The sequence below is a fragment of the Amblyraja radiata genome, chromosome 1 (genome assembly GCF_010909765.2).
Source record: "Amblyraja radiata isolate CabotCenter1 chromosome 1, sAmbRad1.1.pri, whole genome shotgun sequence".
Taxonomy (NCBI): domain Eukaryota; kingdom Metazoa; phylum Chordata; class Chondrichthyes; order Rajiformes; family Rajidae; genus Amblyraja; species Amblyraja radiata.
Window position 1 is genome coordinate 23,114,970 of NC_045956.1, and position 24,525 is coordinate 23,139,494.

General features: G+C 44.7%; 1 long non-coding RNA gene across 1 annotated transcript; it reads left to right on the forward strand.

The window, feature by feature from the left end:
• Positions 1–3,715: 3,715 nt before the first annotated feature.
• On the forward strand, positions 3,716–22,560 carry LOC116970700. Its single transcript, XR_004411301.1, has 3 exons — positions 3,716–3,726; positions 21,478–21,482; positions 22,530–22,560. It is a non-coding gene; the product is annotated as an uncharacterized LOC116970700 (long non-coding RNA).
• The last annotated feature ends 1,965 nt before the right edge of the window (positions 22,561–24,525 follow it).

The window sequence follows — 24,525 nt, forward strand, 5'->3', positions numbered from 1 at the left end:
CGGAATATCTGGCCATCTGGTCCCGCCGAGGGTACACCTCATCGGACGGGAAGCCCCTGACCACTAAACCCCTATTAGAGAGGATTGTAGCAGCCGTAGGGAAGGGCGGGGATAGATATATCCATAAGGTGAAGGCCCATTCCAAAACGGAGCCACGGGGCGAGGGAAATCAGAGGGCGGATGGCTTGGCCAGGGAAGGAGCCAGGAGTGGGAATGCATGGGATCCCCATGAGGAAGGACAGGTAGCTGCAGCCAGGGAGCAGCCTCGGGAAAAGGAGAGTGCGGGAGTGGCTTTGGCCCCGGACCTGACCACGGTCCAGACACAAGACCCCATTTTAAAGGTTGCCTCAGCAGCCATTTGCAGGCAGGAGAAGATAGAGGGACCATATGGGGGTAAAGATCAAGAACAGACCCGGGTTGATGTGGAAACCGTAGGGGAGCCAGGCGAGCTCACAGGTAGTCAGCCTGAAGTAGCCGGCTGTGTTCCAGGGCGAGGACTGGAAGCAGCGGAGAAGGAGGCTGACTCCAGCCCTCCGCAGGCAGGTACCGTAGACTGCCTAAGAGAGGCAGAACTAGCAGAAGCAAAGGATATGGAGGTATCACCTCTGGTGTGGGAACCCCCGGTCAGACGTAGGAGTGACAGGGTCACTAAACCCCCAGTAAGGTGGTCCCCATCCCTAATTAAACCTAGGGCTGGGGCCAGCCACAGGAGGGCCGGGAAGGAGAGTGGCCGAAACAGGGCACTACGGAGTGCAGCTGGAGGGAGCCCAGTCTCCACAGGGAACGTAGGGGTATCTCGAAACCCCGTAGTGCAAAGAGAGGTGAGTGGCAATCAGGCCCCTCGACAGGAGGAGTTCTGGCCTGCACGGGTGGGCCCACCAGAGGGGTGGCCCCAGCATGACGGGGACCAGTTGTGAGTTTGCCACCCGGAGACGGGTGGCGTTGTATATAGCATTGGTTTGTGTGTGGTTTGTGTAGTTAGCGTTTGGTAATGAGATATAAGGTTTTGTATAGATACAGCGGAGTACAGGGACGGACAGTACGGGAACGTCGGCTGCATCGAAGGGATGTGCTGTGGAAAAGTAAACCACAACAGACAAAGACAAAACCCCGAATGCCATTATTAGGCGGATAGCTTTGTGGAGGCAAGGAGGTGTTTTGCTTTGTTTTCCAGATGGGTAGCCCTGCCGTATGGATGATGGCAATGATGTGCCTCCGGATGTGCGTGGCGCGTCGCGGGGTCACGGTGGAGTCCATCGTATTTGACTGAAGTGCGGTTACCCGCATGGTGCCCCCGCGAGACGAAATTATTATATGAGGCCCTACTAAAAGACATGTTCCAGAAATTCCACAACCTGGATTTTGGGGACATAGACATAGAAGAGATGTACCGCGGGGGAGGGGATTTCACTTTGGGGTCCGGTAGGCAAAGACGAGGGGTGGTTAACGACGGGTTTACAGCATTTAACACGGGGACGTCTATTATTAATAGCATGGACAACGTAGAACTGGCCCTGCAGATCAATCAGTTGAAGGGCCAGTTACGAAAGGTTCTGGGGGAGGAAAATGCGGTGGTAGGATCGGGACTGCACGAAGAGGTGGCAATGACTCTAGATCTAAAAGAAATCATAGCACAATTGGAGACACATGCAAAAACGATAAACGCTTTGATTAAAGAGGACCGGAATGCGTCCGATCAGGCTGCACAGAATGAGGTGTGTGGGCTGTATGGTGCGTGGTTGTTGGGGGAGGGGAGGAGCAACCTGGAAGACCTGAGGCAAGGTCGGGTCCCCTCCTGGATAAGCAACCAGCACCTAGCAGCGCTACACCCTTATAACAGCACTTTGAGTCCTTGTCAGCTTCGTGTGGCCTCCGAGGCCTACCCGGTACCGGTGGATTGCGGAAATCCAATCACACCATAATGGGAGTGGTCGTAAGAATCCCAGTGATGGGAACCTCGGCACGACCAGCTCCTCTGTACCGAGTGGAGAACGTGGGAGTTGTTCGTGGGGGGGGGTGCATATTCGCTACGGGAAGGTCCCGCCCTATGTCATAGTGAGGGAGCAAGCTGTGACAGGCATTGACCTTTTGGGTTGTCGGAGCCGGGGAGCACAGGTAATCCTGTGTCCCCAGCACATGGGCGCTGAGGCTAGGCCTCAGTGTGGGTTCAGGACTGTTGGGGCACAGCCTATAAACTGCACCATGGAGGCGATGGCGGCAGACCATGTCCCTCCACAGGTGGCGTATATAGGCAGTGGGACGTACTGTGTCACCACAAGTGCCCAGCGGTATCAGCACGGATCACAGCTGTGGTGCCCGATACCGCACAGCAGCTTCTGCTTAAACCCAGGGCAGAAGTCCATGTGGCACAGCAGCGAATATTACCCATCCTGGAACCTTCTTCGATTCACCTCTCGGTACGAGGAAATGTAACTGACTTATTTAACTATGTTGCCCATTTCGGGTATGATATTCCCCCAGTGAATGAAAAATCAAAAGAGTTGCGGGTGGCGGTCGAGTTGTCGCACAAACTCTTCTTTTCCCTGGAACAAAAGACTCTGGATATCGCCAGGGAGATCGAAGAGATCAAGTCTCCAAGTTGGTGGGACCTGGAGTCCTGGATCATAGTTCCAGCATGGGTCCGCATCGTGTCCCATGTTCTGATCATCTGCCAGATGATAATTGTGGTGTATTTGCTATGCATTAATTGCAGATTTAAAAGGCGGAGGAGGATGGCCAAATTACAACAGCTGGTAAATCGAGCCGCCCGACGTCACCGTAACGACAACCCATCACTGTAAAATGTCTGTACTCTAATGCAATAGTTTTTGTACATATGTTGTAATCCCTGCATTTTCAGGGAATGGTCGTGAGGGTACTGTATGGTTTGTGTGAATTATGTAAAGTAAAAGGTGTATAGTGTAAGTTAATGCTGCTTCGAGGGTCCTAGTTTAGCAATAAGGGGGCTTTCGGTGTACATAATTTCACCTTCTCACTAAGCAGTGTTTACAGCTCTTGAGGCTGGAGGATTGCCCACTAACTTTGTCAATCGATACGGTCGGTGCAAGCCTGGACGTATCGTAGGGGCATGTAAGTTATTGGAGCAAATCCTCCAAAATAATGGAAGAACTTGGATAAGGACATGGACATTTTAAAAAGACAAATTTGCTGGCTGCAACTGGAAAAAACCCCAATCCACAAGAAAGAATCGGTTTCAAGTTTCAAACCTGTCTGGCCTGTGGACTTGGGCATCACACAGCTATGCGAATGGTGTGGGCAGGAAAGGCTGAGACGGAGATAACGAGATTATCTTGGAAACACAAAGGAAGGTACCAAGCCTCAGCAGACGGTGGTAAACAGGCCAGCAGCAAGCACAATCACCATCGTGGATGACCCATCCATCGGGACAACGGGAGCCCATCCAGGCGATGGGATAACGATCAGGCTGAGGGATCATGACATCAGTAAAATCCTTATCATCGGAAGCCTATTGTTCATGCCAGATCGAAACTGGGAATCATCAAAAGAACCCTTTTATCCAGAGGACCAACTGGGGGGTTTCCAGAACTCGCTCTCTTTCTGCTCTGCTGGACGGCTCGTGAGCCCAACTGATCGACCTAGCTGTAAGTATCCCGGTGACCTGGTGAAGTTCCCGAAATAGGATAGTTGAGAGACGAAAGGGAAAGTATACTTGCAACTAAAATTGTGTAAAGTAAGTTTTACGACGTGCCCGATAGAGTTCCGTCCATAGTCTTAGTTTAAAGCATAAGTTTAGCCACATATTATGTAGTGTTGGTGAGATTCGATTTCTCATTGTTTAATAAAGCCTGTAAATTTTAGACTTGCTTTGAGTCCATCTTGGTTTCTGTTTTCTCTCATCAGCACACTCTGGTCAATTCAACCTTTTATCATATCCCACCATAATTCCGAGGTCTAGAACCTAGGGGAATCCCTTTTGTTGTATTCTCTCTCTTGGAAACCGCTCGAGTGGAGTGGTGGCCGTTTGACCCTCCGACAAGGGAGGGAATAATTCGGGCAGTTGGGCCCGAAGTGGAGCAAAGGGAAACGCAAAACCCCTACACTAATGGTTGCTTTATTTGGACTTTTTCTCATCTCAGTCTCTGTCAGTCCTTGCCTCTTCAATACGTATCAATATCCCATCCAACTTTCCTGACATACAAGCCACTGACAATGACAATGGCAATCCAAGTTAGGTCAGCAGTTAGGAAAACTTTTGCAAGCACAGCTGAACCCACCAAGAAACCCTTCGCTGAGGATAAGGTGAAAAATAGGACTGAGAAACAACAGGCAAAAGTGAAGGAATATGAAGAAAATGTGCTGACATGTGTCACAATTTTTCAGTGGGTGAGAATCAGTTTATGGCACGGACACCCTGGGGAAACGATGGAAGGCAACTGAGTTGAATCCTTCTGGATTATAATATGCGGTCTTTTATTCAGAAAAAAACAACTTTGGTACAGAAAATAATTATCATGAAAACATGCTCGGAGGGGGAACGTGATTTTAACAATGATTGCCAAAGAGTCAGGTCGGGGGGAGTCCCCCCCCACCATGGGTACCATGTAATCCCGTGCTACCTGCTCCATGGTCAGATAGTCGGCGACTAAACCGTCTCCCCCACCTGGTTTGCCAGGTGAGGAGGGGGCTGTGGACCCCCAGCAGGACCAAAAACAAGACCTGTCAAAGGGCGGATGAGTTCCTAGCGAGACAACGGCCATCTACACTTCAGTTGAAGTTGCAATCACTGTCGTACATAGCATTGTAAGACACTGTGCCCGTTGATGTTTTCAATGATGATGATGTTGATGATGATCTGCCACAGGAGTCATTTCAACATACGTTGAGGACAAATTGAAAACAGATTGCTTGTTAGACACAAAGTGCTGGAGTAACTCAATGGGTCAGGCAACATCTCTGGAGAACATGGATAGGTGACGTTTTGGGTAACGACACTTACGTCAGTCTAAAGGGTCCCGACTCGAAACGCCACCCATGCATGTTCTCCAGAGATACTGCCTGACTTGCTGAGTTACTCTAGCATTTTGTGTCTTTTCTTTTGTAAACCAGCATCTGCAATTCCTTGTTTCTGGATTGATTAGCAAACTTCTCCATCACGATTGTTTCAAACGGTTACCAGGATGGCAGAAGATGAATCAGATGGATTTTTCTCTTTATAAGCAAACGGACCATTTGGTTAATTGAGCCTGTTTAAATGCCCCTTTGCTGTAAGATACAGAGAGGTATATGCTCTGATTTGTTATATTTCTATACCTCAATGACTTCAATGCACAAGCTATTCCTTGGAACGTGGACTGAAATAATTTCATCACACCTGACTCCCAGGCCTGAAGAAGAGTCTCGACCTTGAAACGTCACCCATTCCTTCTCTTCAGAGATGCTGCCTGTCCCGCTGAGTTACTCCAGCATTTCGTGTCCATCTTTGGTGTAAACCTGCATCTGCAGTTCGTTCCTACACCAAAATAATTTCCGTTGGAAGTGCAGAAACTTGATGAAAGAGGCCCTGTGTTCTACTTGAAATCTGCTTGTCTCCCATCAGAAGGAATGACTGCAAACTGGGCGTTGCTGACCAGCACAATGGAAGGCTCAGGAGCAGTGCTGTGGAGCAAGGAGGGACTCTTGCAAAGGACCCGTGGGAGAAGGTTTCTTTACAATGCCACTGCGCCGCCCCATGTAGCTGTGAAGCATGATGAGCAGAGCCGTACGGAGGAACAACTCCCCAGTTCTGGTCAGGCTGTTGATGAAAAACTCTTCTGTGTATTTGTAAACAAAACCCCAATTCCCCATTCTCTTGCAGTCTGTTACCTTATCTTCATTCTGCCACTGAACATTACATCAATTGCTTGGTCACAGTGCAAAAAATAAAGAAACATTTTAATTCAGTTTTATAAATCAAACTATGCCAGATCACATCAACATTTTCACAACACAACTTTGAGGTGTCTACATCGCCAATTTTAAGCATCTTCACAGAGGCATGAAAAATCAGGGATGGCTGGTTAAAAGACAACAGCAGGATCTCTGGAATATTACTGAGACTGGAATTGGCATTGGTTTATTGTGTACCGATTTACAGAGGAAAATTTTGCATTGCGTACTATCCTGGCTGATCATACTATTGTACAATTGGTAGTGCAAAAGAGAAAATGAACATAATGCAGAATATGATGTTACATCATTATATTTGGCACGGTGGCGCAGTGATAGAGTTGCTGCCTAATGCCCCTGTCCCACTTTGGAATCCTGAATAGAAACCTTTGGAGACTTTGCACCCCACCCAAGGTTTCCGTCCGGTTCCCAGAGGTTCCCGGAGGTTTTTGTCAGTCTCCCTACCTGTTTCCACTACCTGCAACCTCCGGCAACCACCTGCAACCTCCGGGAACCGCACGGAAACCTTGGGTGGGGCGCAAAGTCTCCAGAGGTTTCCGTTCAGGTTTCCTAAGTGGGACAGGGGCATTACAACGAATGCAGCGCAGGAGACCTGGGTTCGATCCTGACTGTGGGTGCTGCCTGTATGGAGTTTGTACTTTCTCCCCGTGACCTGTATGGGTTTTCTCCGAGATCGGTTTCCTCCCACACTCCAGAGACCTACAGGTATGCAGGTTAATTGGCTTGGTAAATGTAAAAATTGTCGCTAGTGGGTGTAGGATAGTGTTAATATGCGGGGATTGCTGGTATGCGCGGACCCTGTGGGCCAAAGGGCCTGTTTCCATGCTGTATCTCTAAACTAAACTAAATTGCAAGAGAAACTCAAGACCTTGATATGACCAGTCATGTCCACAATAGTCCCTGCATTAATTTAGTACAGTCAATGGTGTCTCCTATTAAATCACTTTTTTGAACTTAATTGGGGGTACAGCAGAGAGCATATTGACTCTTTGCATCACGGTCTGGTTCGCCCAGGAACAAAGGAGATTACAAAAAGTGGTGAACACTGCCCGCCCCTTCATGGGTTCTGACCTCCACACTACAGAAGGGATCTATAGGAGGCACTGTCTCAAAAAGGCAGCCAGCATCACCGGGGACCCACAACACCCTGGCCGCACACTCATTTCTCACCTGCCATCGGGAAAAAGGTACAGAAGCCTGAAAACTTTAACAACCTGGTTTAGGAAAAGCTTCTTCCCAACAACCATCAGGCTATTGAACACTAAGAACTCAAAATAAACTCCAAACTATGAACTGCCTGGGTTGAACTGGGGACTTTGGACTTTTATGTTTAAGAAGGAACTGCAGATGCTGGAAAATCGAAGGTACACAAAAAATGCTGGAGAAACTCAGCGGGTGCAGCAGCATCTATGGAGCGAAGGAAATAGGCAACGTTTCAGGCCCGAAACGTTGCCTATTTCCTTCGCTCCATAGATGCTGCTGCACCCGCTGACTTTGGACTTTTGTTTTGTTTTACACTATATTGAGATTTTTATTTATTGATCTGTTTATTGTGCTATCTATTGAGTACTGTGTTTGCAAACCCGTTGTGCTGCTGCAAGTAAGAATTTCATTGTTCCATTTCGGTACATATGTGAATTCAACACACTTGACCCTTGACCCTTGAAGAAATACCCTCTTATCTTCAGCACCCTGTATAGAATTTGGATGGTACTGAGCAGCCTCTTATTAATTCAGGTGTCCAGTAAAATCTTCTAACGTCAGCAGTGAATCCCTTCATACAATGGGAATAGCAGTAAAGTAGACAATATGATTCTAGTTGTACTGCATCCATACACTGTAACGACAGTATACATGGAAATGTGGGTTGCTTGACTAATAACATGCTTAGGTGACACCTGAAACCAAAATATTGTGTACAGTGTACAGAGGCAGGTGCCCAGTCCGACTTTCCTTTGGGTGGCATTTCTCTTAGCATTGATCACTACAGTAATAACCCCGTTATTTTTTTTGTTAACATCACCAGCCGACACTTACTGAATGTAATCCGGTTTCTAGGCACGTCTCTCTCCTCCTTTCCCTATTCTCCAAGACTGTCAGCGCTGCGATGAGAACAAAGAGGCCCGATCCCTCCCACATGGTCCTACCCTTTGTTGTTTGCGAGGCCTGTGTGTGTTGTCGGTCGCTTGCTGTGGCTACAGTTCACCTTGTGTTTAAGTGTCGTAAGCCACCTTTGATGGTGCTAGACACCCATGACACTGTTGACGCACGCCAGCAATAAACTGTGCCTTTCGTTTGCCTTGCCAAATGAGGAGGTGGCAGGACTGGTGTGATGCCTGCGTCAGAAGCAGCAGCCGCTGTTTGTCTGCTGTGATGCTATTAAATCAGTTCCATGCTCCTTGCCATTTGGTGCGTGTAATACTGTTTCTGACCCCCGAGTGGCAGTCTCACTCTCTCCTAATATCCCCTGATGCTGTGAATGATCAATGCTGTTTCTCATAAAGGAAGAAAGTATAACACAGAATGCTGGAGTAACTCAGCGGGACAGGCAGCATCTCTGCGGAGAAGGAACGGGTGACATCTCGGGTCGAGACCCTTCTTCAGACCTGGCCCAGTCTCGACCCGAAATGTCACCCATTCCTTCTCTCCAGAGATGCTGCCTGTCCCACTCAGTAACTCCAGCATTTTGTGTCTAACTTCAGTATAAACCAGCATCTACAGTTCCTTCCTACACAAAGAATAACACAACATACTCAATACACAAAGTCCTATCCTTCTATTCCACCGATGTTTAATCTGGTTGCCTGTTAAATATTTGTGTTGAACCTATGCACACTCTGTGATGTGACTGTTTCATCCCAAAGACAACAACAGCATGTTTAAACATTTATGCCTGGTAGTAACTTTCCTGGAAAACTAGCACACCATCTCTGCTAACTTCAGTGAAGTAAGAGAATCTGTGCGGAGTTGATGGGAACATGAGGAACATAAAATGGGCTTGGAGAAGCTTAATGCAAATGTATCCTTGACAGTCTACATGGACACTGAGGGTCAAGGGCCGGTTTGCCTGCTGTGCTTTGTATAACTCAGTGATTTTATGGTTCGAGAAGAAGTACAGGAGATATTATGTGACGAACCACTTATAATATTTGATCAGACGACCTTCCACCAGGAAGTTCTTGCCCTGGAAGTTCGATGTGTTTAAAATATTCTTTATCATTCATTCCTTCAACATACTGTAGGTCATTCCTTCAAAATATCAGGAAAGCTTTAAAAAAAAAGGGGCTATTTGTCCCAAAAGAACTTTGCATTCAGTGCCCATGAGTGATGTTTTTTTACTGTTACGTAGAAAAACTAGGTGCAGGAGTAGGCCATTCAGCCCTTCGAGCCAGCACCACCTTTCAATATGATCATGGTTGATCATCCAAAATCAGTACCCCATTCCTGCTTCCTCCCCATATCCCTTGATTCCGTTAGCCCAAAGAGCTAAATCTAACTCTCTCTTGAAAACGTCCAGTGAATTGGCCTCCCCTGCCTTCTGTTGCAGAGAATTCCACAGATTCACAATTCTCTGGGTGAAAACGTTTTTCCTCATCTCAGTCCTAAATGGCCTACACTTTATTCTTAATGTTATAGCTCTCGCTCCCATTGTAACAGCCACTCTCTTGTTTTAGGCAAATGGTTATTCCCCACAGTTGTGGGTTTGTTGCGCTGCCTCAGGGCCTGGCTGGTCGGTGCATGTTTGCTGTCCCATGGGAAAGTTCTTATTCTTATATCTCTGTCCAGGTCAGGGATTTTCTACAATGTATCTCTGGTATCGTCTTCAGTCTGAGATAGTCTATGTTCTGTCCCTGTATCTGTGACCAGGCGTTTTTTGTCACCAAGCCCTTATTTTGTTGCAACAAGTACTCATTTTGCTGATTGTGTGTGAAGTTCTGTTTCTCGGGTTGTTTTGCGTGATTAAAATTATAATTTGAGAGAGGTGAGGATTGGTGGGTGGTGGACGGCTCATCGGGGGAATTTTTATCAATGCATTTGATGGGGCCCATCATAGGACATTACACAATATCATTCTCTATTGACTTCAAAAGAGACCACAACAGGCAAGGTATAAATCCAGCATCGAGCAAATCTTGACATTTCCTGGGGAGTTGCTTTTTAAAATTGCCCGCAGTTTCCCTCAGGGCGAGGATCGACTGTCCTAAGTGGGCAGCAGAGTGGAGCGGCTGGTAGAGCTGCTGCCTCACAGTGCTAGAGACCCAGGTTTGACCCTGACCTTGGGTGCTGTCTGTGTAGACTTTGCATCTTCCACCCGTGACCGCATGGGTTTCAACCGGGTGCTCCCATTTCCTCCCACATCGCAAAGGCCTGTGGGCTCGTAGGTTAGTCAGTCTCTGTAATTGCCCATGAATGTGAAGGGAGTGGAGCCAAAAGTGATTCAACATTGAACCAGTTTGATCAGGCGATTGATGGTCGGTGTGGACTAAGTCGGCCGATGGGCCTGTTTCCATGCTGTATTTCTAAAAACTACAAATTGGCCAACAGAGCCTAGTTTTAATATCGGTCATCTGAAAAAAAGGGTAGCATTCCTTTAGTACAACACTGAACGGGCAAGCTGCTGAATTAAGTCTTGAAGAAGGGTCTTGACCCGAAACGTCTCCCATTCCTTCTCTCCAGAGATGCCACCAGCCCCGCTGAGTTACTCCAGCATTTTGTGTCCATCATCGGTTTAAACCAGCATCTGCAGTTCCTTCGTACACATGAATGAAGCCTTCAGCAGTTTCAGGTAGGAATGTTAGTCTGGACAGGAAGGGAATATCACGCCTATCCATTTCATTGCTGAGGTTTTGTTAACAGCCCATCATGAACTTGAATTGCTAAACATACCTTCATCTTGTGAATCTGTGGAATTCTCTGCCTCAGAAGGCAGTGGAGGCCAATTCTCTGGATGCTTTCAAGAGAGAATCAGATAGAGCTCTTAAAGAGTCAGGGGATATGGTGAGAAGGCAAGAACGGGTACTGAGTGTGGATGATCAACCATGATCACATTGAATGGCGGTGCTGTTTCGAAGGGCCGAATGGCCTACTCCTGCACCTATTGTCTATTGTCTATCATGAAAATGGTCATATCGTGTTTATGCATCACTATAATTAATTCGGCTCACTGAGTGAATCAACACAAAGTTAATTGGCTGACGTGTTGGGATGGGAAGAGTCCCTAGCATTTGAAGCTGCTGCTGTCATCTGCCTTCTCTCACTTTCCATGCGTGAACCGTGAGTATAGTTTATATTACTGCCCGCTCCCTATTCCTCAGCAAACCAAGTGCTTGCAAAAAGTCAAAAGCAAGATGGTGAAACAAAGGTGTCCAAAAATAAATAGGTCTGAACAAAGGACCACCATGAGTGGGGGAGAGGAAACAATAACGTGATAAGCAAATAGAGTCAAGCAGAGATAGACAGGGAAGAGGAGCAAAAGATGGCAGAAATCAATGGGCGGGAAGGGGTGAAAATGTGTAAGTCCCATTGTACAACGGATTCATGCCCATGTGACTGCACTAAGCAATGCTAATTTCAACCATCAGAGGGCAGAGGTGGGTCAAACATTTGATTGAGTATCTGCATATCACTCTTCCTGCTTCCACCCAGTAACATTCTATCAGCTCTCTGCCATTCCTACTTTATGAGGCAAATCAGTACTGGGCTTTATTAAACAAGCCTGCTGCTTTCCCACGTGGGTGTGAAGGATCTATTTTTCAAAAGTACAGGCGGCTTTTCTCCAGTGTCCTGGTCAAAATGTATCTCTCAATCAGCATGATTAAAATGGATCGTCTGCCCAATGCTATTCAAAGGAACTTTAAGCACATAGCTGCTGCCTGTGCTACATCACAACAGTAACTGCATTGCACGAGTGCTCCATTTACTATGAAGTGCCTTGGGAACATCACAAATCATGAAAGGTGCTAAAGGGCCTGTCCCACTTGGCGATTTTTTCAGCGACTGCCGGCGTCATATCAGGGTCAGCAAAAGATTTAGAACAATTCAAAATCCAGCGGCGACGAAACAAATGTTGCGATACTTGAGGAAACACCGTGCGTCAATACGTCATCATGCCGTGGCATCGCCGCGTTACGCCGCGTTACGCCGTGTCACGCCGTATCACGACTCGACTTTTTCGATGACCTGATACGTCAGTCAATGATGCCGGCAGTCGCCGTAAAAAACGGCAATTGGGACAGCCTCTTAAATGATTCATGCTTTCCCTTTCTCTACCATTTCATCCATCTTTCTCCCCCTACGTAAGCATGTTATTTCTATTTGAAAGGCATGCATCGTTTCCTAACTCACTCTAAGCCAGACATTTGCGTTCACTGATTATTGCATAAATAATTTCATTGAATTTGATTTAATTGCGCTACCACAGGAATAAACTGTCCATGCAAACCAGACACTACAGAACATGCCCCAGTCTGCATATGAACTCCTGCAAATCACCCACACTTGGAAACAGTAGTGGTGAAAGTAGTTAAGTATTAGCTGTGGGTGCAATGCTTCGAATCGTGCTCCCCTCCCATTGACGGCTTGACTGCTCAGGAAAGTGTTGTTTCACATACGATTATGATCTCCACTCACTAGATTTACTTGATCTCGGGTTTCGCAAGGTTCTGGTATTTTATTCCACCACACCCCTCATCTATCACAGTTCATGGCATTGTTGACACAGTACTTATCCACTCCAAGCCACTGCAAGTGATTTTGCACATAACAAACAAGCCTGGATTTACCTGTAGATAATTAATGGCCTTGATTCGCATTAGTTGTGCTGCAATAGAACAAAAGCAATTTTTCTGCTCAGAATATAATCTGCACTGAAAATGATATACAATTGTCTCAGTCTACCTCCCTTGTGTAATTAAGCCATCCAATTTACCCCAATTGCCTCTGTAGAAAGAAAAAAAACAGTCACGGATTCGATGGGAGTTGCATGTTCAAGACAAAGGGCAGATAGATTTTGAGAGGGGAACATTTGAGAGGGGATGAATAATTTGAGAGGGGAACATAATTTAAAAAAACTCAATGTCAGAACAACTCTTAAAAGTATGTGCATAGCAATCTGTGGTGTGAATTTGTGGAATGGTCTGGAACAGGAGATAAAACTTAGCACAAGCATAATTCAGTTTAAAAAGATGTACAAAAACACTTGTTTAAAAGGATATTGGGATGAGGATAGGTGATTGTGATATTTGTTATACTGATTGTATTGGGAAGGGTGATTATAGAGTGATGGGTTGTATGGTATATAAGGGTTTTTTCTTTTCTTTTTCTTTTTTTCTTTTTTGTATGGCTTTGTAAATATTTGATTAGTGTTCAAATGTAAATAATTTGGTGTACATATAGTGGCTGGTGTACACATGGTGTACATATAGCTGCTAAATTTGTATAAGATAATTACAAGCAGTTGAATTAGGGGTGGGAATTAATAAGCTTTGGCTTCTTCCTGCTCCTTTTCGGACACATACGATTTCATTTATTTAAAGATATTGTTTATGACACTTTATAAATATTTTTGTTTTGTTTTTTGTATGTTGTTTCACACTTGCTTTTTATTCATTTATTCTGTTCGAAATAAATAAATAAATAAATAAATAAATAGATAAATAGATAAATAGATAAATAGACACAAAATGCTGGAGTAACTCAGGCTGCATCTCTGGATGGATGGAATGGGTGGCGTTCCGCTTCGAGAACCTCCCTCAGACTGAATCAGGAAAGATACAGAGGTAAGGAAATGTATGGTGTGAAAACAAGACAAAGGTGGTGGAGATCAAGGAAAATGTAGAATAGATCATTGTTAGCTGGGAGAAAGGATCAAAACGTGGTCGTAGAGTCGGAGAGCAGGAGGATTCACGGAGGGGGAGCAGCAAGAGACGATGTTACAGAACTCTCGTCGGAGAGAGGAGAAGAACTTCCTCAAAGTAGACATACCTTGAGGAGATTTCGTAGTGGAACAGACAAAATGTTGCATGAAGGAACTGCAGCTGCTCCAAGACAAAGGGCAGCTGAGCAAGTCATCGCTAGCCGTTGATTTCTGCCATCTATTCCTCCTCCCTATCTATCTCTGCTTGATTCTTACTGGCAAAGTTACAAAAGTGTTCAACGTAGTCCACAATGGTCCCCCTTTGTTCTCGATGACTCCCCGATACCGAGCCCATCTTTGTTCTCGCTGTGGCAAGTCCTCTGACTGACCTCTGTCTAAGGTCTAAGCGGAAGCTCAGAGGGGATAGAGCCTTTTCTGTTGCTGCTCCGGCACTCTGGAACACCTTGCCGTTGCACATCAGACAGGCCCCCTCACTGTCCATTTTCAAATCCTCCCTAAAAACATATTTTTATTCTTTGGCTTTCGACACTGGCTGAGGCATTGCTCCTGTTTTTAGTGCTTTTAATGTCTTTTAATTTTTAGTGTGTTTTTTATAGTCCTTCGTTTTACGGTTTTTAATGGTTTTTAATTGTTTGTAATAGCTTTTTGTTCATGATTTCTCATGTACAGCACTTTGTGGCAACTGTAGTTGTTTAAAGTGCTTTATAAATAAAGTTATTATTATTATTACCTCTGGCACTCACCGTGCGCCCATCCGACCTCCAGCGTCATCTTGGGGTTTCAACTTTGTTGATATCATCAGCTGGGTTCTACATTGTTACAGATGGACCCACCAACGTCGGATTACGGGAAGTGGAAGAATAGCAACCGTTCTGGTGTAAAGGAAAGACATTCCCCCACCTGACTGCCACTGGCTTTGTAGGACCTGCTTCTTTTAGATACCTAAACAGTTCATTTCATTTTAAAAGATGATACGTATAGACATGGAAATCACACAAAAACAAATTTAGATTCAGCCACTGCAATCAATACATTTCTGGGTCTGTATAACAGGTGTAATGTAATGTACTGCTATTTCTACCATGGTGGTATTGTTGTTAAAACTCACTGTTTTATCAGTTCTGGTGTAGGCTGCACGTGGCTTCTGCTCGATCGGTGTTGCTTGTCTGTTTCAGTCTCAATATTGGATGATACTCTATTATCACATGCAATATGTCAGTGAAATTCTTCGTTTTGCACAGCTCACACAAAGTATGCAAAGAGTTGCCAAGTATAAAGTCGACAATAGTCCCTCGTTGGTGTCGCCGCCCCCCCCCCCCCATGCCATGTCCTTCTTTGTTCACGGCAGCCCCCCCATGCAAGGCCCCTCTGTTCTCGCCGACCCCACCACGCTGGGTTCACCTTTATTCTCTCAACCCCCCCATGCTGGGCCCCTCTTTGTTCTCTCGGCAGTGCGTCCTTGATCGGCCTCTGGCACCCACCCGGCCTGGAGCATAATACTGTACAATCTAGGGGTTCAACTTTGTTGATAACTTTAGCTGGGTTCTAAGTTGTTACAACTGGACCCACACCAGCCTGGCTACGTTCTCATTTCACTCTGACCATTGGGACGAAGGTGTAGGAATCTGAAAATCAGGTCCAACAACCATCAGGCACTTGGACACTACACAATACTAAACTCAACTATGAAATGCTATGGCTGTCTGCCACATGACGTCTGAAGAAGGTTCTCGACCAGAAACGCCACCCGTTCCTTCTCTCCAGAGATGCTGCCTGTCGCTCTGAGTTACTCCAGCATTTTGTGCCTATCTTTGTTATGAACAAAGGGCGGTATTCAGTTGCACTAAGGTCCTTGGGTTTCTTGCACTAATGTTGTGGTTAGTACTTTATTGATTTTTTAAATTATATATTATCCATGCATATTGTGTTTATAGGCCTGTTATTTGCTGCGAGTGAGAATATCATTGTTCCGGCAACTGACAATTGTACTGTGCATGAGACAATTCAAAACTCTTGACTCTTGACTCCTTCCTTCAGAGCAACACAGAGGATAATTTAGCAGACGCGGTTTCCTCTGCATCAGTCATTGTATTACTTCTTCTGGTTTTCTGGGGAGATGTAATTTGCTTGGCAAAGTTGTCTTGAACTTTCTGCCATTCAGTCACTCAGCGAGCACTATCTTGTCAGTCTTAAAAATTGCAGTCCAAAGTGGCCATTGTTAAAGGAAAGTGGCATGGTGGTGCAGCGGTAGAGCTGCTGCCTTACAGCGCTTCCAGCACCCGAGACCCAGGTACGATCCCGACTAAGGGTGCTGTCTCTACGGAGTTTGTACCTTCTCCCTGTGACCGTGTGAGTTTTCCCCGAGATCGTTGGTTTCATCCCACACCCCAAAGGCATGTCGATAAATTGGCTTGATATTAGTGTAAATTGTCCCTAGTGTGTGAAGAATAGTGTTAATGTTCGGGGATCACTGTGGTGTGGACTCAGTGGGCCGAAGGGCCTGTTTCCGTGCTGTATCTCTAAATTAAAACTAAACGAAATAGTAAGCATGGTCAGGGGGTATTATGTATAGTAGCAATTGATTTAGTCATTGAGTCAAACAGCTCGGAAACAGGCCCTTCGACCCAACACATCTATGTTGACCAAAATGCCCCATCAACACGTTCCACCTCCCCTCGTTTGCCCACATAGCTCTAAATCCTTCTGATCCATGTACGCATCTAATATATATTTTAAATTACAAAATTCTTAAGGGGTTGGACAGGCTAGATGTAGGAAGATTGTTCCCGATGTTGGGGATGTCCAGAACAAGGGGTCACAGTTTATGGATAAGGGGGAAATCTTTTCGGACCGAGATGAGGAAAACATTTTTCACACAGAGTGGTGAATCTGTGGAATTCTCTGCCACAGAAGGTAGTTGAGGTCAATTAATTGGCTATATTTAAGAGGGTTAGATGTGGCCCTTGTGGCTAAAGGGATCAGGGGGTATGGAGAGAAGGCAGGTACAGGATACTGAGTTGGATGATCAGCCATGATCATATTGAATGGCGGTGCAGACTCGAAGGGCCGAATGGCCTACTCCTGCACCTATTTTCTATGTTTCTATGTTTCTAACCAGCCTTTAAACTACTTCCAAGCGGTAATTGGTTTTGAAATTACAAGGACAACTGCATTAACAAACACTGTTGTCTGTTGTCTATGAAGGGAGTTGGCTATCAACTCACAGCAGAAGGCCACTTAAGGAATTTGCTTTGGAAACTGACAAAGACAACGTTTGATCTCTCAAGGATGAATCTCTGATGACAAGCTCTCTTTATGAGTATGTCTTTTAAGTAATGGGACAAAGGTAATGGGACATTCTTGTATGCATTGGCCAAATGGAAAGACAACAGGATTAGGTTAATTGGATCACATCATAAACCTAGTCATGGCAACACTAAAGGGGAAGTGTAACATCAGACACTAAGATGAGTTTTGCCATTATCTGCAGGTTCAGTCAAGAGCAGAGCAGTTGCCATACCAGGCTGCAATGGATCACATCAGAATGCTTTCTGTAAAAGTTTAATAATAATAATAATAATAATAATAATAATAATAATAATAATAATAATAATAATAATAATAATAATAATAATAATAATAATAATAATAATATATTTTATTGTCATTGTACATAAGTGCAACGAGATTTGGGTTTGCAGCTTCCATCCGATGTCATAATTAATAAAATTTAGATTTAGATACCCCAAGAAACATGGTTTGTAAAAAGAACATTACAACAGTCTAAAGTGCAGATGTGTCTGTGCGACGTGACCATCCGAGGGAGACAGTCCATGGGGGGTGGACCATGGGAGGAGAATCCTCTTGGACAAACCGGATCTTCTCAGACACCAATGAACATAAATAAACTGGTGCAATTTCTTAATCAGTTTAGGGTTGAACCCCCACGCTTCCCAACAACAAACGTTTTGAATTTGAAGAAGGGTCTCAACCCGAAACATGAGTTCTCAAGAAGGGTCCCGACCGGAAATATCACCCATTCCTTCTCCCCAGAGATGCTGCCTGTCTCTCTGAGTTACTCCAGCATTTTGTGTCTATCTTTGGTGTAAACCAGCATCTGCAGTTCATTGATAGACACAAAAAGCTGGAGTAACTCAGCGGGTCGGACAGCAACACAGGAGAAAAGGAATAGGTGTCCTTTTGGGTCGAGCCAATTCTTCAGACTGAGAGTCAGGGGAATGGGAAATGGGAGATATAGTCGGTGATGTAGAGAGATATAGAAGAAATGAATGACAAATATGTAAAAAAGTTACGATGATAAAGTAAACAGGCCATTGTTAGCTGTGTCCTATGTGAGAATGGGTAAAGATAATGAGACTCAACAAGACAACGTTGTAACTGGTACGACTTGTGTGGGGGAGGGATGTAGAGAGAGGGGATGCAAGGTTACTGGGCTGCAAGCTGCCCAAGCGAAATATGAGATGCTGTTCCTCCAATTTGTAATTGGTCTCACTCTGACGATGGAGGAGGCCGAGGACAGAAAGGTCAGTGTAGGAATGGGAAGGGGAATTAAAGTATTTGGCAACAGGGAGATCAAGTAGTTCCAGGCAGACTGTGAGAAGATGTCCAACGAAACGATCGCCCCATCTACGTTTGGTCTCGTCAATGTACTGGAGTCCACACCGAACAACAGTTCCTACCTACATAACTAACTTTTTTGTCCTGCTGACATTAAGGGCTAGGTTGTTGTCTTGACAACAGCACACAAGGTTCTCAATCTCTTGCCTGTGGTGGTGTCAGGACCACACTACTCTTGCTATACTCTCATTTCACTCCTGCCATCAGGGAAGAAGGTTTTGGAGTCTGAAAATATAACATCCAGGTTCAGGAACAGCTTCTTCCTAACAACCATCAGGCTATTGAACACTACAAACTCCAATTAAACTCTGAACAACAAACTATCCAAGGCTCCAGAGAAGCTGCCTGTCCCGCTGAGTTACTCCAGCTTTTTGTGTGTATCTTCTGTTTAAACCAGCAGGTCCTTGTTTCTATGTTTCTAACAGTCCCGCCATCCCGGGATGGTGGGAGTGTCATATGCTGAGAGAATGGAGCGGCTGGGCTTGTACACTCTGGAATTTACAAGGATGAGAGGGTATCTCATTGAAACATATAAGATTGTTAAGGGCTTGCACACGCCAGAGGCAGGAAACATATTCCCGATATTGGGGGAGTCCAGAACCAGGGGTCACAGTTTAAGAATAAGGAGTAAGCCATTTAGAACGGAGACAAGGAAACACTTTTTCTCACAGAGAGTGGTGAGTCTATGGAATTCTCTGCCTCAGAGGGCGGTGGAGGCAGGTTCTCTGGATTCTTTCAAGAGAGAGCTAGATAGGGCTCTTAAAAATAGGGGAGTCAGGGGATATGGGGAGAAGGCAGGAACGGGGTACTGATTGGGGATGATCAGCCATGATCACATTGAATGGCGGTGCTGGCTCGAAGGGCCAAATGACCTACTCCTGCACCTATTGTCTATTGTTTATTGCTACACAAACTATCTTGGTTGCTCAGGGAACTTTGCGTTTTATTTTTTTGAGTTTTTATATTTATTAATCTTTTATTTTGTTTGATTATTACATTATCTATTTATTGTATTTCCAAACCTGTTGTGCTGCTGAAAGTAGGAATTTCATTATTTTGTTTCGGTACACATGACAACAAAGCACTCTTGACTCTTGGAGCATTTCTTGAACCAATGGGGACAATAGACTGTTGAACTGAGGGTTACAGGGTATATTCAAATAAGGAAACAGTCTTGCTCGTGCCTACATGACTTTGTTTATTTGCTCCAGCATTTGGTGATCAGTTCCTAAGATAAATTTATTTCCCTAGATACAGCAGCCAAGCCTATGACACTCGTATACAATTGCTAATAGCTCTGTTTCTATGTACCTTGCTCGTGTGAGTGTTTTAAATACAAATGCTATAGACTTGAAACCTTGTCGCATGTGCAAGAGTCATTCACCTGGATAATGATAGTTCAACCTATATTGTAATATGACAGAAGAGAGACACAAAATGCTGGAGTAACTCAGCGGGACAGGCAGCATCTCTAGAGAGAAGGATGTTTCGAGTTGAGACCCTTCTTCAGACTCGATCCGAAACGTCACCCACTCCTTCTCTCCAGAGATGCTGTCTGTCCCGCTGAGTTACTCCAACATTTTGTGTCTATCTTTGGTTTAAACCAACATCTGCAGTTCCTTCATACACATTGCAGGATGACAGGTTTGTCTCAGTGTACACCACCTCCTCAAATTTGTTAAACCTTGCTTGAATGAATTATATTTAGCAAGTTATCTCAGGTTTGTTGTGTGTGAAGAATTAAATCATTCACGTGTAGGATTGGTCCTAGAAAGCTTCCCTGGTCTGGATTTACAGGTAGAAATGAGATTTCAAAGAATCGAGTGAGTGTGTGATTACAACATCTAGTATGTCCTCAAAAACTCCCCGACCTCTGTGAAATGGATATTATGGTTTCATTAAAATTGGCTCATTTTACTCTTCCTTTGATATTTCCTCCATGTGTTTTCACTTTCAATTTCCACACTTGGTTCCCAATAGCTGACTTGCTATGTAATCTGAAGTTTAATTTGTATCTGAAGCATTTTTTTCTGTGATCTCATCATCATCCAGAGCTCCTGTGTGATTTTCCTTCACTCAGATTTTCTTTCTCCTGCCTCAGTTGATTATACAGTCATAGAGTGACACAGCATGGAAACAGGCCCTTCAGCCCAACTTGCCCACACCGGCCAACATGTCCCAGATTCACTAGTCCCATCTGCCCACGTTTGGTCCATATCACTCCAAACCTGTCCTATTCATGTACCTGTCTAACTGTTTCTTAGATGTTGGGATATCAACTGCCTCCTCTGGCAGCTTGTTCCATACATCCACCACCCTTTGTGTGGAAAAGCTATCCCTCAGATTCCTATTAAATCTTTTCTACTTCACCTTAAACCTATATCCTCTGGTGCTCTATTCACCTACTCTGGGCAAGAGAATCTGTTCATCTACCCAATCTATTCCTCTCATGATTTTATACACTTTAATCGACTGCATCCATCCTCTTTCCCGACACTGATCTGGAGTTTGGCTGTTCATCTTCATGCGTCCATTTTTGTTTTCCTGTTGATCTATAGTTTATGCTATAATCAGCCCTGCATTTTTGATAACATTTTTACATGTCGGGGTACACTGGCCCCCAAATGAGTTGGTTGGTCCTATAACCTCTTGTACACTTCCTTGAATTTGTAATTATATATTGTGTTTCTAATCCTCGTAGAGATAGTCAAGAGTTTTATTGTCATCTGTCCCAGATAGGACAATGAAATTCTTGCTTGCTGCAGCACAACAGAATATGTAAACATAGTACGTACCAGGAGAAAAACAGTTCAGTGTGTGTATACACACATGCACACATACTCAATAAATAAACAAATATAGTGCATTAATAATAATAATAGTCTGTTGTAGTTCAGAGCTTATTTGTTGTCGTATTTAATAGTAAGATTAAACGAGAACTTGCCAGTTTGAAGTTTGATCTTTATTTTATGAGGAGTTACGTCGAGGGATTACGTGAAGACCCCGCCAGCACGCATGCACGACATTCTTCAAAGCAGCGGTGTGAAATCACAGTAATAGTAAGTGAAATAAACATAGTAAGATAAGAGAACTAGGATACCAGTTGACCTTTATGATAGAGGGTGGGCGTGGAGGGCACGTGATCCCTCGACGTAACTCCTCATAAAATAAAGATCAAACTTCAAACTGGTAAGTTCTCGTTTAATCTTACTATTTTACTTCGGAGTCACGTGAGTGACTACGTGAAGATTTTAAAGATCTGTGATTTCATGCCGTGGAACAAATCCATGCTTCACTCACTGCCGAAGTCATCCAAGGGAGGAAGTATGTTATCGTAATCAGACATGAATCAAATTTGAAACAATAACGATTTATTTTAACAAATAAATTAATGCTCCCTCGGGCTAAATTATATTGCAGAACTTAAAATACTTTCTGCAAATACCGCAGATTTGGCGATCGGCTTATTATAAAATATTTGGAAGGTCTTTTCCCTAGACTATCCTGCTGTCACCAGGATATGGTCCATTGGCACCTCCATGTTTCTAGCTGCCGATGTTGCTGCTGCCCTGGTGGACTGAGATTTTAAAATGTCAGTATCCACCCCAGCAGCTCCCAGAACCTGTCTGAGCCATCTAGAGGTGGTCTGTACTGACACCAGGCCATGAGGCTGTTTAAAGCTGACCCATAGCACCAATTTGCTTCCTCTTAAGGTTTTTGTCGTCTTAAGGTATAGCAGTAGGTGTGTCATAACACACAGACGGGTGTCAGATGGGTATGCCTGGAATTCCAAATTCAGTCCTGATGTTCCTGGTCTACTTTGTTTGACCAACTCCAAGATTCGGAAGGTTATCTTGTCTGTTGATGTATTCATATTGTCCAGTCTTAGTTTGTGTAGGGACTGGACCCTTTGAGCTGAGACCAATGCCATCAGCATTACTGTTTTGAATGTGAGCTGTTCCAGGGACAGGGACATTGCTGGTGACCAACCCCTTAGCAATGTGAGTACAACACTGACGTCCCAAATCTGGGAGTACCTCGGTCTGGCAGGGTTGGTATTGTAAATACCCCTCATGAGCAACTAGAGGGTGGGATCCCATGGACTGCTGTCTTGGTGCCTGCCACAAGTATGCGGACAGAGCACTCCTCGCACTATTGATAGCGCTATAGCTCAGTCCATCGTCAAAATAAAGGCTGGATAGGAATTCCAGGACATTGGTGACTGTAGCTGTATTGTATGCTACACCAGTCCTTGAGCAGTACAATTCCCGTTTCCTGATGCTGGAGAGGTACTGCTTCTTAGTTGACTCTCGATAGGCCGCCGTGATCATGTTCATGGTCCTGTCCATCAGTCCCAGATCCAGCAAAGGTCTTTTCAGATTTGGCAAGCCAACAGATTGATCCTGTCATGGCACGGATGACTCTCGCCCGTAACAGGATGGACCAGAAGATCTGGTCTTTTAGTGATGGTCATATATGGTTCAGAGACCATGTCGAGGACCACAAGGAACCATGGCTGTGTAGGCCAATCGGGTACTACCAAAATACCTGAAGCTGAGTCCATTTGTATTTTGCGTAGGTCCCGACTGATGAGGCAGAAGGGAGGAAAAGCATAGAACATTTTTTTCCCCCAATTCAGCGAAAAAGCGTCCATCGCTGCTGCCCCAGGGTCTGGTTCCCAAGCGACATATGTTGGCAACTGGTGATTTAGTCTAGATGCAAAGAGATCGATATCAGGTGTACCATATCGCTTAGAAATATCAGCAAATACTTTGTGGTTCAACATCCATTCGGTGTTGTCATTAAATTTTCGTGACCTGGTGTCTGCCATTGTATTGAGCTTACCTGGTAGGTAAGTTGCTGATAGCCAAATATGTCTGTCGACACACTATTGCCAGATTGTATTGGACAGATTGTCACACGATATTGATTTTATTCCACCCACATGATTAATATATGCCACCACCGTGGTATTATCAATTTGTAGGCGGACATGCAGATGGTGCATAGTTGAACAGTAAGCTTTCAACCCATAAAACGCACCAACCATTTCTAAATAATTTATACCCAGTGTTTGTAGTAATGATGATTCTTGTAAGTTCCATCTACCACCAGTACTGGACATAGTGTTAGCTGCTCCCCAGCCATGAGAGTTGGCATCCATTTGTAATGTGAGTGATGGGTTACTGATAACGATGGGGCTGGAACTATGCCAAATATTTCCCTTCCACAATTGTAACTCCAAAATTGTTTTTGTTTCCTTAGTGTTGCCAAGGCCGGTTTCAATATATTGGTAAATAGTATTGGGGCTGATATTAAACCATTAGGCAACGCTTTATACTGCCATAGTTGCCCCATGCAGTTAAATTTTAGGTATCGACGATGATCCTTATGTATGGATACTGAATAGTATGCATCTTTCAGATCGATGCATGCCATGAAGTATCCTTCAGAACCTACTGTTTGGCAGTAACAAATGTTTCCATTTTGAAATGAATATATTTTACAAAAGTATTCAGTCTAGTTAAGTCAATGATGATGCGACATCCACCATCTTTCTTGGTTTTCGTAAAAATGTTGGATACAAATTCCAGAGAGTCATGTGACGACCTCTCTATTACATCTTTAGCATGTAACCTCACCAGTTCTGCATGCCCTTCCAACTTCTCCTGTTGTCAGAGTACAAACTCCCGGTTAGGTATATGTTGAACTGGTGGCATACCTTTTTGGATTAACTCAATTTTGTATCCCTGAATACTTTGTAGTATATATTTATCAGTTGTAATAGTCCTCCATGCTTCCAAAAACAAGTGTAACCTTCCCCCTGTTAGTACAGGACTTACTCCTTTTATGTTAGGAACCAGACCCACCTACCTCCATGGTTACCGGTGGTACGTTCATTTCTTCGGCTTCTGCCTCTTCTGCGGTCGAGGTGCCGGAGTGTGCGGTTGACGCACTTCCATGAGGGTCACTCTGGGCCTTGGCCTAAAAAAAACCTTTGTGGTTGCTGCGCGGCCCTCATGCTTTCACCAGCATCCTGGTGTCGATCCCTGCTGGTGGATGCCTGCTGGTGGACGACGGTG